The sequence below is a fragment of the Diabrotica virgifera genome, chromosome 4 (genome assembly GCF_917563875.1).
Source record: "Diabrotica virgifera virgifera chromosome 4, PGI_DIABVI_V3a".
Classification (NCBI taxonomy): domain Eukaryota; kingdom Metazoa; phylum Arthropoda; class Insecta; order Coleoptera; family Chrysomelidae; genus Diabrotica; species Diabrotica virgifera.
This window is the reverse complement of record NC_065446.1, coordinates 142,069,027-142,085,465: the sequence shown is the minus strand read 5'-3', so window position 1 is coordinate 142,085,465 and position 16,439 is coordinate 142,069,027. Positions and strand designations below refer to the sequence as shown.

At 33.6% G+C, this 16,439-nt stretch overlaps 1 protein-coding gene across 1 annotated transcript in view; it reads right to left on the bottom strand.

Annotated features, from left to right (window-relative positions):
• Positions 1 to 16,439, bottom strand: part of LOC126883169 (E3 ubiquitin-protein ligase parkin) — a 319,547-nt gene that overhangs the window by 66,936 nt on the left and 236,172 nt on the right. The gene's annotated exons all lie outside the window — the stretch shown is intronic.

The following is a 16,439-nucleotide window of genomic DNA, read 5'->3' as shown; positions in this document are numbered from 1 at the left end:
CGAATCCAGTTCTATATATATATATATATATATATATATATATATATATATATATATATATATATATATATATATATATAAGATGTAGATCTTTGAAACACACTCAGTGAACCAAAGATCCAAGGTTATTGGTTTAACGACCACTCGTACGAAATCAAATAGATGAAAAACGTGTTTGGATCTTTGATTCTATTCGAAAAAATTTTTCCCAGCCCGAAATGGTGGATGTGTGAATTGTTCGTAAGGGGATTTTTCCACATTCTCTATTTCATCTATTTGATTTATATATATATATATATATATATATATATATATATATATATATTATGTGTATGTATATAATATGAAATGTATAGAATTATTAAAATTTAAAATAAATGTAAAATCTATTTTAGTATGGGGAAAAAATATTTATTTAGCGACCGTCATCGCGACCGTCATCTCTTCAGCGAAATAAATTCTGTACGTACATATATATATTTTATGTGTATGTATATATAAATTGTGTAGAAGTATTTAAATTTAAAATAAATTTAAAACCTATTTTTGGATGGTGAAAAAGGATTTATTTCGCGACCGTCATCTCTTCGGCGAAATAAATTTTGTACGTTTATTGAAGTGAAAACTTCTTTAGGGACGTTGTGAGATTTTTGGATAGGGGAAAAAGCATTGAAAAGGCACCGTCATTGCGACCGTCATCACTTATGCTATATATATTAGTATGTATATACAAATTGTATAGAAGTATTTAAATTTAAAATAAATTTAAAACCTATTTTAGGATGGGGGAAAAAGATTTATTTCGCGACCGTCATAGCGACCGTCATCTCTTCGACGAAATAAATTTTGTACGTATCTATATTATGTGTATCTATACATAAATTGTATAGAAGTATTTAAATTTAAAATAAATATAAAACCTATTTTTCGATAGGGAAAAAGGTTTATTTCGTGACCGTCATCGCGACCGTCATTACTTCGGCGAAATAAATTTTGTACGTATATGTATTGAAGTTAAAACTTCTTTAGGGACGTTGTGCACTTTTTGGATGGGAAAAAGTATTAAATTGGCGACCGTCATTGCGACCGTCATCGCCTCGAAGAAATAAATTTTTGAAGTGAAAACTTCTTGAGGGTCGTTGTGCACTTTTTGGATGGGGAAAAAGTATTAAATTAGCGACCGTCATTGTTTCGACGAAATAATATTTTGCAGTGAAAATTTCTTTAGGGACGTTGTGCACTTTTTAGATAGGGAAAAAGTATTGAATTAGCGAACGTCATCGCGACCGTCATCGCTTCGGCAAAATAAATTTTTAAAGTGAAAACTTTTTTTGGGGACGTTGTGCACTTTTTGGATGGGGAAGAAGTATTGAATTAGCGACCGTCATCGCTTCGGCGAAATAAATTTTTGAAGTGAAAACTTCTTTAGGGACGTTGTGCACTTTTTGGATGGGGAAAAATTATTAAATTTGGATGGGGAGAAAGTAACAAATAAGCGACCGTCATCGCTTCGACGAAATAAACATTTAAAGTGAAAACTTTAGGGACGTTGTGCTCTTTTTGGATGGAAAAAAGTATTAAATTATCGACTGTCATCGCGACCGTCATCGCTTCGATGAAATAAATTTGTAATCTTGAGGGACGTTGTGCACTTTTTGGATGGGGGAAAAGTATTGAATTAGGGACCGTCATCGCTTCGACGAAATAAATATTTGAAGTGAAACTTCTTTAGGGACGTTGTGCACTTTTTCGATGGAAAAAAGTATTAAATTAGCGATCGTTGTCGTTTCGATGAAATCAATTTTTGAAGTGGAAACTTCTTGGGGGACGTTGTGCCTTTTTTGGATGGGGAAAAATATTAAATTAGCGACCTTTATCGCTTCGACGAAATAAATTTTTGAAGTCAAAAATTTCTTTAGGGACGTTGTGCACTTTTTGGATGGGGATAAATTACTAAATTAGGACGAAACAAATATTTGAAGTCAAACTTCTTTAGGGACGTTGTGCACATTTTGAATGGGGGAAACGTATTGAATCTGTCATCCATTGCTTCGACTAAATAAATATTTGAAGTGAAACTTCTTTAGGGACGTTGTGCACTTTTTCGATGGACAAAAGTATTGAATTAGCGACCGTGATCGCTTCGACGAAATCAATTTTTGAAGTGGAAAGTTCTTGAGGGACCTTGTGCACTTTTTGGATGGGGAAAAATATTAAATTAGCGACCTTTATCGCTTCGACGAAATAAACTTTTGAAGTCAAAAATTTCTTTAGGGACGTTGTGCACTTTTTGGATGGGGATAAATTACTAAATTAGGGACCGTCATCGCTTCGACGAAATAAATATTTGAAGTAAAACTTCTTTAGGGACGTTGTGCACATTTTGGATGGGGGAAAAGTATTGAATTAGGGACTGTCATCCATCGCTTCGACGAAATAAATATTTGAAGTGAAACTTCTTTAGGGACGTTGTGCACTTTTTCGATGGACAAAAGTATTGAATTAGCGACCGTCATCGCTTCGACGAAATCAATTTTTGAAGTGGAAAGTTCTTGAGGGACGTTGTGCACTTTTTGGATGGAGAAAATATTATATTAGCGAACCTTCATCGCTTCGACGAAATAAATTTTTTAAGTGAAAACTTTTTGAGGGACGTTGTGCACTTTTGGTTAAGGAAAAATTATTAAATTAGCGACCGATATCGCTTCGACGAAATAATTTGTTTTAAAGAAAACTTTTTTAGGGACGTTGTGCACTTTTTGTATGGAGGAAAAATATTGACTTAAAGCCGTAATCGCTTCGACGAAATGAATATTTGAAGTGAAACTTATTTAGGGATGTTGTGCACTTTTTCGATGTAAAAAAGTAATAAATTAGCGACTATCATCGCTTCGACGAAATAAATTTTTGAATTGAACATTTCTTTAGGGACGTTGTGCACTTCTTGGATGGGGAAAAAGTATTGAATTTGCGATCGTCATCACTTCGCTTAAATAAATTTTGTACATATATAAATTATGTGTATGTATACATAAATAGCATAGGGCATACGCATCGCGTATATCGTATATAGGTATAGCACTTCTTTTAGGATGGGATAAAAGCATTGAGCTCGTAATTTATATACTATAATAAGTTTTCACTTCTGTCGGCACTCCCACGAGTGCCTTCAATTTTTTTTGAAAACTCAATACTTTTTGAGTTATTCGTGGTTGAAAATTGGCCATTTTCATTAAAAATGACACCTTTTCGGAAAGTTTTTTGAGAATTCCTTAAAAACTATGCATCTCACTAAAAATACTGTATATAACATTTTTATATCTTATAAGAAAACAAAGAGATTCGTTCCTTCATAAATCTTCTAGTTATAATACAAACAGACATATGGTAGGTGAGAAGAGTTTTTTTTTGTGCATGCTCAAATCGGTGTTTTCAACTTGAAATAACAGAGAATCGGTTGATTTTAGGGGTATAATGCTACCAATACCTTTTGTAGTGCCAGAAAAGACCTTTAAAATGAACAATATTAAATGTCGATTACATTAAAAATAAGCGGGATATGCAGCAAAAAAATTGATGACTAATGTATTTTAAGAAAAAAGGAGAAGTATATTTAAGCCCTCATCCACCCGAATTTAAATACATCGTTTTCCTTCTACTATACCTTTTACTATAGTGTTATTTCTATGTTCAAAGAGTTGGTCGGGTTTAAAATGAACGGTTTTAGAAAAAAAAATAAGATCAAGTTATAGAGCGCATTTTTAAATTTTCAAAAATCTTCCTTTTTCTCCCTGTAACTTGACAACAGTAAGAGATACAGTAATAAAAAAAAATTGAAGGCACTCGTGGGAGTGCCGACAGAAGTGAAAACTTCTTATAGTATATAAACTACGAGCTCAATGCTTTTACCTAATCCTAAAAGAAGTGATATACCTATATCATATACGATATACGCGATGCGTATGCAACATGCTATTTATGTATACATACACATAATTTATATATCTACAAAATTTATTTCAGCGAAGTGATGACAGTCGCAAATTCAATACTTTTTCCCATCCAAGAAGTGCACAACGTCCCTAAAGAAATTTTCAATTCAAAAATGTGTTTCGTCGAAGCGATAACGGTCGCTAATTTAATAATTTTCCCGATCCAAAAAGTGCACAACGTCCCTCAAGAAGTTTTCACTTCAAATATTTATTTCGTCGAAGCGATGATAGTCGCTAATTTAATACTTTTTTACATCGAAAAAGTGCACAACGTCCCTAAATAAGTTTTACTTCAAATATTTATTTCGTCAAAGCGATTACGGCCCTAATTCAATACTTTCCCTCCATACAAAAAGTGCACAACGTCCCTAAAAAAGTTTTCACTTAAAAATTAATTTCGTCGAAGCGATGACGGTCGCTAATTTAATAATTTTTCCTTATCCAAAAAGTGCACAACGTCCCTCAAGAAGTTTTCACTTCAAAAATTTATTTCGTCGAAGCGATGAAGGTTCGCTAATATAATATTTTCCACATCCAAAAAGTGCACAACGTCTCTCAAGAACTTTCCACTTTTGATCTCATCGAAGCGATGACGGTCGCTAATTTAATACTTTTTTCCAGCGAAAAAGTGCACAACGTCCCTAAAGAAGTTTCACTTCAAATATTTATTTCGTCGAAGCGATGGATGACAGTGCCTAATTCAATACTTTTCCCCCATCCAAAATGTGCACAAGGTCCCTAAAGAAATTTCACTTCAAATATTTGTTTCGTCGAAGCGATGACGGTCCCTAACTTAGTAATTTATCCCTATCCAAAAAGTGCACAACGTCCCTAAAGAAATTTTTGACTTCAAAAATTTATTTCGTCGAAGCGATAAAGGTCGCTAATTTAATATTTTTCCCCATCCAAAAAGTGCACAACGTCCCTCAAGAAGTTTCCACTTCAAAAACGATGACGATCGCTAATTTAATACTTTTTTCCATCGAAAAAGTGCACAACGTCCCTAAAGAAGTTTCACTTCAAATATTTATTTCGTCGAAGCGATGACGGTTCCTAATTCAATACTTTTCTCCCATCCAAAAAGTGCACAACGTCCCTCAAGAAGTTTTCACTTTACAAATTTATTTCATCGAAGCGATGACGGTCGCGATGACGGTCGATAATTTAATACTTTTTTCCATCCAAAAAGAGCACAACGTCCCTAAATAAGTTTTCACTTCAAATGTTTATTTCGTCGAAGCGATGACGGTCGCTTATTTATTACTTTCTCCCCATCCAAATTTAATAATTTTTCCCCATCCAAAAAGTGCACAACGTCCCTAAAGAAGTTTTCACTTCAAAAATTTATTTCGCCGAAGCGATGACGGTCGCTAATTCAATACTTCTTCCCCATCTAAAAAGTGCACAACGTCCCCAAAAGAAGTTTTCACTTTAAAAATTTATTTTGCCGAAGCGATGACGGTCGCGATGACGTTCGCTAATTCAATACTTTTTCCCTATCTAAAAAGTGCACAACGTCCCTAAAGAAATTTTCACTTCAAAAATTTATTTCGTCGAAACGATGACGGTTGCTAATTTAATACTTTTTCCCCATCCACAAAGTGTACAACGACCCTCAAAAAGTTTTCACTTCAAAAATTTATTTCTTCGAGGCGATGACGGTCGCCAATTTAATACTTTTTCCCATCCAAAAAGTGCACAACGTCCCTAAAGAAGTTTTCATTTCAATACATATACGTACAAAATTTATTTCGCCGAAGAGATGACGATCGCGAAATAAATCCATTTTCCCTATCCAAAAATCGGTTTTACATTTATTTTAAATTTAAATATTTCTATACAATTTATGTATAGATACACATAATATAGACAAAATTTATTTCGTCGAGGAGATGACGGTCGCTATGACGGTCGCGAAATAAATCTTTTTTCCCATCCTAAAATAGGATTTTACATTTATTTTAAATTTAAATACTTCTATACAATTTATATATACATACAAATAATATATATAGCATAAGTGATGACGGTCGCAATGACGGTCGCGATGACGGTCGCGAATTCAATGCTTTTTCCCCTATCCAAAAATCGCACAACGTCCCTAAAGAAGTTTTCACTTCAAAAAATGTAAAGCACTCATGGGAGTGCCGACAGAAGTGAAAACTTCTTATAGTATCTAAATTGCGAGCTTAATGCTTTTTCCTCATCCAAAAAGAAGTGCTATACACGTTGGGTACGTTCTATGCTATTTATGTATACATGTACATAATATATATACGTACGAAATTTAGTTCGGCAAAGTGATGACGGTCGCAAACACAATACTTTTTCCCTATCTAAAAAGTTCAAAACGTCCCTAAAAAAGTTATCACTTCACAAATTGATTTCGTCGAAGCAATGACGGTCGCTAAGTCAATACTTTTTCTCCATCTAAAAAGAGCACGACGTCTCTAAAGAAGTTTTCACTTCAAAAATTTATTTCGTTAAAGCAATCACGGTCGCTAATTTAATACTTTTTCCCCGTCGAAAAAGTGCAAACCATCCCTAAAGCAGTATTCACTTCAAAAATTAGTTCGTCGAAGCAATGACGGTCGCGAGGACGGTCGCTAATTCAATACTTTTTCTCCATCTAAAAAGAGCACGACGTCTCTAAAGAAGTTTTCACTTAAAAAATTTATTTCGTTAAAGCAATGACGGTCGCTAATTTAATACTTTTCCCCATCGAAAAAGTGCAAAACGTCCTTAAAGCCGTTTTCACTTCAAAAATTAGTTCGTCGAAGCAATGGCGGTAGCGATGACGGTCGCTAATTCAATACTTTTTCCCCATCTAAAAAGGGCACAACGTCCCTAAAGAAGTTTTCACTTCAAAAATTTATTTTCGTCGAAGCAATGACGGTCGCTAATTCAATACTTTTTCCCCATTTAAAAAGGGCAAAACGTCCCTAAGAAAGTTTTCACTTCAAAACATTATTTCGTCAAAGTAATGACGGTGACGATGACGGTCGCTAATTCAATACTTTTTCCCCATCTAAAAAGTGCACAACCTGCCTAAAGAAGTTTCAACTTCAAAAATGTATTTCGTCGAAGCAATGACGGTCGGTATGACGGGCGCTAATTCAATATTTTCCCCATATAAAAAGTGCATAACGTTACTACAGAAGTTTTCACTTCAAAAATTTAGTTCGCCAAAGCGATGACGGTCGCTAATTCAACACTTTTTCCACATTTAAAAAGAGCAAAACGTCCCTAAGAAAGTTTTCACTTCAAAACATTATTTCGTCGAAGTAATGACGGTCGCGATGACCGTCACTAATTCAATACTTCTTCCCCATCTAACGTCCCAAAAGAAGTGTTCACTTCAAAAATTTATTTCGTCGAAGCAATGACGGTCGCTAATTCAATACTTTTTCTCCATCTAAAAAGTGCACAACGCCCCTTAAGAAGTTTTCACTTCAATAATATTACTGTAGATTATTATAATATACGTAAAAAAATTATTTCTTCGAAGCGGTGACGGTCGCGATGACATGACGGTCGCGAAATCAATCCTTTTTCTCCATCCCAAAATAGATTGTACATTTATTTTAAATTTAAATACTTCTATATAATTTATATAAACCTACACATAATATACCTATATATTATTATGTACAAAATTTATTTCGCCGAAGCGGTGACGGTCGCGAAATCAATCCTTTTTCCCCATCCTAAAATAGGTTTTACACTTATTTTAAATTTAAATACCTCTACACAATTTATATATACATGCACATAATATATAACAGAAGCGACAACGGTCGCAATGACGGTCGCGATGACGGTCGCGAATTCAATGCATTTTCCCCTATCCAAAAATCGCTACAACGTCCCTAAAGAAGTTTTCACTTCAAATATATATATACGTACAAAATTTATTTCGCCAAAGTGATGACAGTCGCGATGACGGTCGCCAAATCAATCTTTTTTCCCCATCCAAAAATAGGATTTACATTAATTTAAATTTAAATACTTCTAGACAATTTATATTGTTATATGTCTGTTTGATATGAAAATTAAATTTTAATAATTATAAACAAAATTCAATTTAATATAAAATATTTTCAATTTTCTCAAGCACGGGCATATAAATTTAGAACAACCTGTATACAACAAATTGTTATATTTAATTTTAAGAAGTGATTAAACGAAACTCGGGAAAATGCGCTTAGAATAAACAAAGTGAATGGCGTACCATTATCGTTGTTCGCGGAAGGTTCGATCATTAGCCTATGCTAAATAAAACTCAAGTGAAATCGATAATAGGTCATTATCGTAGTTCGCGGAAGGTTCGATCATTAGCTTATGCTAAATAAGACTCAGTTGAAGTAGATAATAGATCATTAAATTTTGTAATTAGTAGAAAGTAATTTTAGAATGGGAATTAACTATTTTCTTTGAAATCCATTAAGCATATATTTAGAAAGATTAAAAATTGGTTTTGAGGAATACTGCGAATGAGAGTTGGTGGTGGAAGTTTGATTTGTGAATCTGGAAGGGATATTTAGAAAGTAGGGGAATGAATGACAAATAGAGATCAGAATGTTAGGAGCTGTCGAGAAGTGAAGTCCAGTAGTAGACGGTAGTGTACGGAGAGTGAGAAAGCCGGTGTAGTTCCGTGAGTGTGGAGTATCTATCGTGGAACGAGAGGTAGGCCAGGTTGAGAGTAAAAGAACCTTCTTGAGCCAAGAGTTCCCGGTAGCTGATTGCAGTTTCGAAAAAGGTAGAACACAGCATCACGACAGAAGCAGGAAACGAGAGCTATACGAGCTAGTTTCAGAGGAGAACATTACTGGAAGCCAGGACGAGGTTTTGATTGCAGCCAAGGATAGCAGGAAACGGGTCTTGTGTGAAGACATTCTCAGTTCATCAGAAAATTGTCAGTCTCATTTGTTTGGACATGAATGTATGGGTTTTTCGTATTAAATACCACATTTAAAATTGAAGAAACATAATCAATAATATCAGAAAAGCTTCATCAAACTTAAATAGAATTGTTGCTAATAAATCATAATAGTTAAATGTTAATAAAAACTTTCAATTGGAAACCAAAAGGAAATAAGATTCCCATGTGTAAATGTTATGTTTAAGAAAAATAAGATATAGCAAATATTAAGCAGTGATTGCCATTTAAATAAAATAAACAATATTTTGATTACAATTGTAACCCATATGTGTTATTATTTTACTCTGTTCTTTCCTATCCCGATTAGGAACCATTGAGAAATACTTAGAAGCCACGAAAGTAAGTAATTAATTTTATAAAAAGCCCTGAGATTGAAAACATATTGATATGTGATCTGGTAAATTAATTAGATTATTATTAATGCATTGATTAAATTAAATGACATATAAAAATATTATCTCATATCAATAATCAAGATCACATCAACTGTCGTCCAACGTGGAAAGCATTGTAAAGTATTTCTAGTGGCAAATTTGAAGGATAGAAAGAGTAAAGCCGGTATTTGAAAATTTATATGCCTGTGGTAAAAAGTGAGATACTTACATTTGATAACATAAAATTTTAGATCTCTTTAGGTACAAATTTTACATAACTGATTTAATATTTTATTTTTACGATATTTACATTTGATATATTTATTGACAATTTATAATATTTGGGTGAGAAAAAGTCGTCTTGGTAACATACTAGTAAAATTTCATATTTGGCGGGGACAGTACTTCTTGAAAACAAATGTCTGTGACAAGAAGCCAAAGCAAGGACAACAAAAAACAAAAAGAACATTCAGACCAAGAAGATATTTTAGACACGACAATCATGGCATCAGAACAGCAAGAATTATCAGGAATAGATAAACTATTACAAATGATGCAACTCCAGTCACAAAGAATGGAAAAGAAAATGGATGAAACACAACAAAAACTGGATGACAATCAAAGAGAAACAAAACAAGCTATGGATGAAGCAAAAAGGACGATGGATGAAAATCAACGTGAAACGAAACAAGCCATGGAAGAAACATCAAAGAAAATGGATAAAGTGGATCAAAAAATGGATGAAACACAGAAAAAAATGGATGACAATCAAAAGGAAACAAAACAAGCAATAGAAGAGAACAATAAGAAAATAGAGGAACGCATAGAAAAGTATGAAAAGGAAATAAAAGGATGTTTGACAACAATGAAAAACGAGATAGACCAGCAAGAAATGAAAATTAAAGATCACATGCAAGAACAAGAAATAAAAATGAAGGAGTTAACGAATTGCCAGAAAAAAGAAATGGAAAGTTTGGAAAACAAGTTGGAAAATGCTATTCAAGTAGACAGAGAAGAATTGGAGTTTGCCAGTGTACTATATTGCGTAAACAAATTGAGGTTTTACTTATTGGGAGCAAAATTCACAATCGAAACAGACCATGCAGCTTTAGTACATATCATGAAGAATAGATTAGTAAATAATAGAATACATAGAGGCATTCTATTATTACAGGAGTATGATTTTGAGTTCCGATATATAAAAGGAAAAGACAACATAATAGCCGACGCTCTAACACGGGATGAGGACACCGGAAAAAAGGAAACAATTACTCTACAGGTGGGACTAAATAGATTAATACAAGAAGAAGGGATATATTCGTTAAATGAGATAAGGACAAACCAGGAAGACCTAGAGGAAAGAGAGAAAAGAAGAGCGGAAGTAGAAAATAACATATATTTTAAGAGAATAGACGGAAAGGAACTATATTTAGTGACACAGACATTGGCCGAAAAGATAATAAAGAAATTACATGAGGACAATGGGCATATCGGTAGCAGAAAAGTTTGGCTCGTTTTTAGGGAAAAATACATAAGCCGACAGGATTACCGCATTGCAAAGGAAATTACCCAGAAGTGCGATGTATGTCAAAAATATAAGAGTCGGAATTTCAAAAACGAAAATGTTGCCAAAAATATTGAAGCCCGAAACAAACTAGACATTGTAGCAATAGATATGTTAAGCGATTTAATTATGACCACTAAAAGGAACAAACATATTCTGGTAATGGTGGATGTGTTTTCAAAATACGTAAAATTATATAGTTGCCGCACCACAAAGGGGGAAGAAATATTAAGAAAAATCGACAATTTTATAGCCATAGTAGGAACACCAAAAAAGATTCTACTGGACAATGCAACGTATTTCCGAAATGATCGTTTCAAGGGACAACTTCGAGAACGAGGAATAGAGACAAATTTTGTCAGCATCAGGCATCCACAGAGTAATCCTTCGGAACGATTCATACAGGAAGTGACGAAATTTCTTCGCATTGCAACAGATGGTCAACATCGCCACTGGGACAGGAAAATGGCGGAAATAGAAAGGTATCTAAATACAATTCCGAGCACAGTAACAAAAGAGACCCCAGAATACATCATGAAGGGTGTACTGCCGATAAGGCCATGGGAAGACCAAGAGCCAAAAGAATATCAACAGGTGATTGAAACCGTACAGAGAAGATTACGGCGAAGCAACGAAAAATATATCCAAAGACAGGAATAAAATAGAAAAAGAAGACCAGTGACTTTCCAAAAGGGTGAAAAAGTACTCGTGAGGGCACAAATCTTCCTGGTGGCATTTGCGCAAAGTTGATGCCTGTTTTCGAAGGCCCGTACATCGTGAATAATGAAAATGGGATAAATAGTTATGAGTTGAGGCACAGGAACTCGGAAAAGATCCGAGGAATTTATAATATTCACGATGTATACAAATATCACGAATAAAAGACAGAATTCCATGAAGTAGATAGTAAGTTAGGATATAAGACGTAGATTAAAGTAAGGAAATATACAGGGAGTTGGTTTTGCCTCGAGAAAATTTATTTAAAAATGCAGATAAATTTTATCGAATACAAGGCGGGGATTTGTTATATGTCTGTTTGATATGAAAATTAAATTTTAATGATTATAAACAAAATTCAATTTAATATAAAATATTTTCAATTTTCTCAAGCACGGGCATATAAATTTAGAACAACCTGTATACAACAAATTGTTATATTTAATTTTAAGAAGTGATTAAACGAAACTCGGGAAAATGCGCTTAGAATAAACAAAGTGAATGGCGTACCATTATCGTTGTTCGCGGAAGGTTCGATCATTAGCCTATGCTAAATAAAACTCAAGTGAAATCGATAATAGGTCATTATCGTAGTTCGCGGAAGGTTCGATCATTAGCTTATGCTAAATAAGACTCAGTTGAAGTAGATAATAGATCATTAAATTTTGTAATTAGTAGAAAGTAATTTTAGAATGGGAATTAACTATTTTCTTTGAAATCCATTAAGCATATATTTAGAAAGATTAAAAATTGGTTTTGAGGAATACTGCGAATGAGAGTTGGTGGTGGAAGTTTGATTTGTGAATCTGGAAGGGATATTTAGAAAGTAGGGGAATGAATGACAAATAGAGATCAGAATGTTAGGAGCTGTCGAGAAGTGAAGTCCAGTAGTAGACGGTAGTGTACGGAGAGTGAGAAAGCCGGTGTAGTTCCGTGAGTGTGGAGTATCTATCGTGGAACGAGAGGTAGGCCAGGTTGAGAGTAAAAGAACCTTCTTGAGCCAAGAGTTCCCGGTAGCTGATTGCAGTTTCGAAAAAGGTAGAACACAGCATCACGACAGAAGCAGGAAACGAGAGCTATACGAGCTAGTTTCAGAGGAGAACATTACTGGAAGCCAGGACGAGGTTTTGATTGCAGCCAAGGATAGCAGGAAACGGGTCTTGTGTGAAGACATTCTCAGTTCACCAGAAAAAGGTCAGTCTCATTTGTTTGGACATGAATGTATGGGTTTTTCGTATTAAATACCACATTTAAAATTGAAGAAACATAATCAATAATATCAGAAAAGCTTCATCAAACTTAAATAGAATTGTTGCTAATAAATCATAATAGTTAAATGTTAATAAAAACTTTCAATTGGAAACCAAAAGGAAATAAGATTCCCATGTGTAAATGTTATGTTTAAGAAAAATAAGATATAGCAAATATTAAGCAGTGATTGCCATTTAAATAAAATAAACAATATTTTGATTACAATTGTAACCCATATGTGTTATTATTTTACTCTGTTCTTTCCTATCCCGATTAGGAACCATTGAGAAATACTTAGAAGCCACGAAAGTAAGTAATTAATTTTATAAAAAGCCCTGAGATTGAAAACATATTGATATGTGATCTGGTAAATTAATTAGATTATTATTAATGCATTGATTAAATTAAATGACATATAAAAATATTATCTCATATCAATAATCAAGATCACATCAATATATACATACACATAATAATTATACGTACAAAATTTATTTAGCCGAAGAGATGACGGTCGCGAAATAAATCCTTTTTCCCCATCCTAAGATGGGTTTTACATTTATTTTAAGTTTAAATACTTCTATACAATTTATATAAACCTACACATAATATACCTATATAATATTATGTACAAAATTTATTTCGCCGAAGCGATGACGGTCGCGATGATGGTCGCGAAATCAATCCTTTTTCCCCATCCTAAAATAGGTTTTACATTTATTTTAAATTTAAATACCTCTACCTAATTTATATATACATGCACATAATATATAACATAAGCGACGACCGTCGCAATGACGGTCGCGAATTCAATGCTTTTCCCCTATCCAAAAATCACACAACGTCCCTAAAGAAGTTTTCACTTCAAAAATAAAAACAAAATTTTATCTAAAAAAATCCTACATTGTTGTTCGGTATCTTTTTTTCGTATATCGTATCATTTACGAGTTACATGGAGAAAAAGGAAGATTTTTAAGAAAATTTAAAAATGCGCTCTATAATTTGATCTTATTTTTTTCAAAAACTATTCATTTTAAACTCGTCCAACTTTTTTAACATAGAAATAACACTAAAATAAAAAGTATTGTAGAAGTAAAACGATGTATTTAAATTCTGAAGGATGAGGCGTTAAAAATTTACTTCCCATTTTTTCTTAAAATACATTAGTCATCAATATTTTGCAGCATATTTCGCTTAGGTTGAATGTAATCGACATTTAATATTGCTCATTTTAAAGGCCTTTTCAAGCACTCCAAAAGTTATTGGTAGCATTATACACCTAAATTCGACCGTTTCTCTGTTATTTCAAGTTGAATACGCCGATTCGAGCATGCACCAAAAAAACAAACTATTCTCAGCTACCATATCTCTTTTAGTATTATAACTAGAAGATTTGTGAAAGAACGAGTCTCTTTATTTTTTTATAAGCTACAAAAATATTATATATAGTTTTTTTCGTTAGACATGTAGTTTTTAAGCTATTCGTAAAAAACCGTCCGAAAAGGTGTCATTTTTCAATGAAAATGGCCAATATTCAACCACGAATAACTCAAAAAGTATCGAGTTTTCAATAAAAATATATAGAACAGTTTTTGCTTAGAATTACGTTCTCTAGCCACATCAGTGGTTATTATAACCAAAAAATTTTCCACCCCCGGGGAACCACCCCCAAGATAAAAGCACACATCGGCATGGGGTAGACTTTGTTTCCTGATATATTCACTACTTACTCTGAAAATATCAAGTAAATTGATGTAGTAGGATGGAATTCGGAGCCAAATATCCTCATTGACTTCTGTAACAGTGGTTCCAAATGCTGAAAACGTGGTCATGACGCGAAAAAAAAGTCCCCATTTAGGAACTTTCATGTTTAGTTGTTTTCTCATACTATTATAGAGTACTAATACGTAGGTATGAGGATCAGACTGGATGTTTTTTGGTTCACAACTCAGTAACAAGTGAGCCATGTCCGAGGTTATTTTGGCAGGCAGAGAAAGTGAAAAAGAACGCGTATATTGAATACGCTGTACATAAAACGTTTTGTAGTTTATTAATTTTATCGCTGTAAAGCAGATTCTTCTTTTTAAGTATGTAGTAATGTAAGATGTAAGTTAAATCAACATTTATTAACAATAAATGCCTTAAATTTGTTAATGCATAAATAGTGAAAACATACTTGAAATAATTAAAATTTTGTAAATATGTATTCAAAAAGTACAAAATTCTGCATAATTCTGCGACTAATGTTTATTAATCTTAAAATATGTAGTAAGGAGATACATAATCACTTTGGTTTAGCTGCCTATAACTGCCTATGCATTGCTGGCAGTTGTTTGAATACAAAAGTGGGAAATGACGTATATTACATGATTCTGGCGATTGTTGAGTATGTATGGGCAGTTGTACATAAGTAATAGGTAATGAAAATTGTACTTCAGAAAGAAAATCTATTGGTAATCAACAGTTTCATAAGTCCCTTATAATAAAAAACAAACAAAAATGCGGTTAAAATAAAATTTTTGAATTTATTTCGTCCATATTGGATCCGCCAATTTGGTTTAAAAAAAGTAATGTTAGATTTGTAATTAGCGACCTTAACCTACCAAATTTGACAAAAAATGTTCCTTTTTAATTGCTATTTTCAATTTCTTTCCGCCATTTTGGATTCGCCATTTACCTAACCTACCAAATTTGACAAAAAATTTTCCTTTAATTGCTATTTTCAATTTCTTTCCGCCATTTTGGATTCGCCATTTTGTTTTTCAGAAAAGATAATGTCAGATTCGTAAACAGCGCTGCAAAAACCCTTAAGAACGAAAGTAATTCCGAAATGTATAAACAGTATACGCTTTTAAAGGTTCATGACCACGTTTTCGGCATTTGGAACCACTGTGGCGGCGTTGCGGAATAATGGATTAGAAGCTGTATTGAACCAGTATGAAACTGATGCCGTACAGAATGAAATCACCAAATTTACCCTGGAAATTGTCAGAAAATCAAAAAAATTTACCAACTTTGTAGCGCACTATTTTTTTACGGCACTGCGCACTTTCTTATTATTTTTCATGGATCTATCGATTGTAAAAATGCCGTACAAAAATATATGACCAAAATGTACTCACTCTACCTGCACTTTTGAATTCTCACCGGCACTCAGTTGGACAATTTACAAGTGACGGCATAGTGCTGAATCTTATTATTTTATGCTCTTATATCGTCCTATATACGTCACCTGATGGTTCATATGACCCATCCATTTTTTGGACATGGGCCTGTAGTCTATTAGCTACCTGGGACATATAATGCGAAACGAAAAGTACCGCCTCGAACAACTGATCATCCAGGGTAAGATTGAAGGAAAACGGGGTCCCGGTAGGCGCCAGATTTCATGGCTTAGAAATATCAGAGACTGGAGCGGCCTTGATTCAACATCTTTGTTTAGAGCCGTATTGGACGGAGACAGATTTGCCAGTGTAGTCACTAACCCCCACTAAAGGAGAAAGCACCAACTAAGTATATCCATATACTATCTCTGATGATTTCTAATAAGAATGAAACTAGTAAGATTGTTTATGGCACTCTCTGAGGGTCTAGAGTCT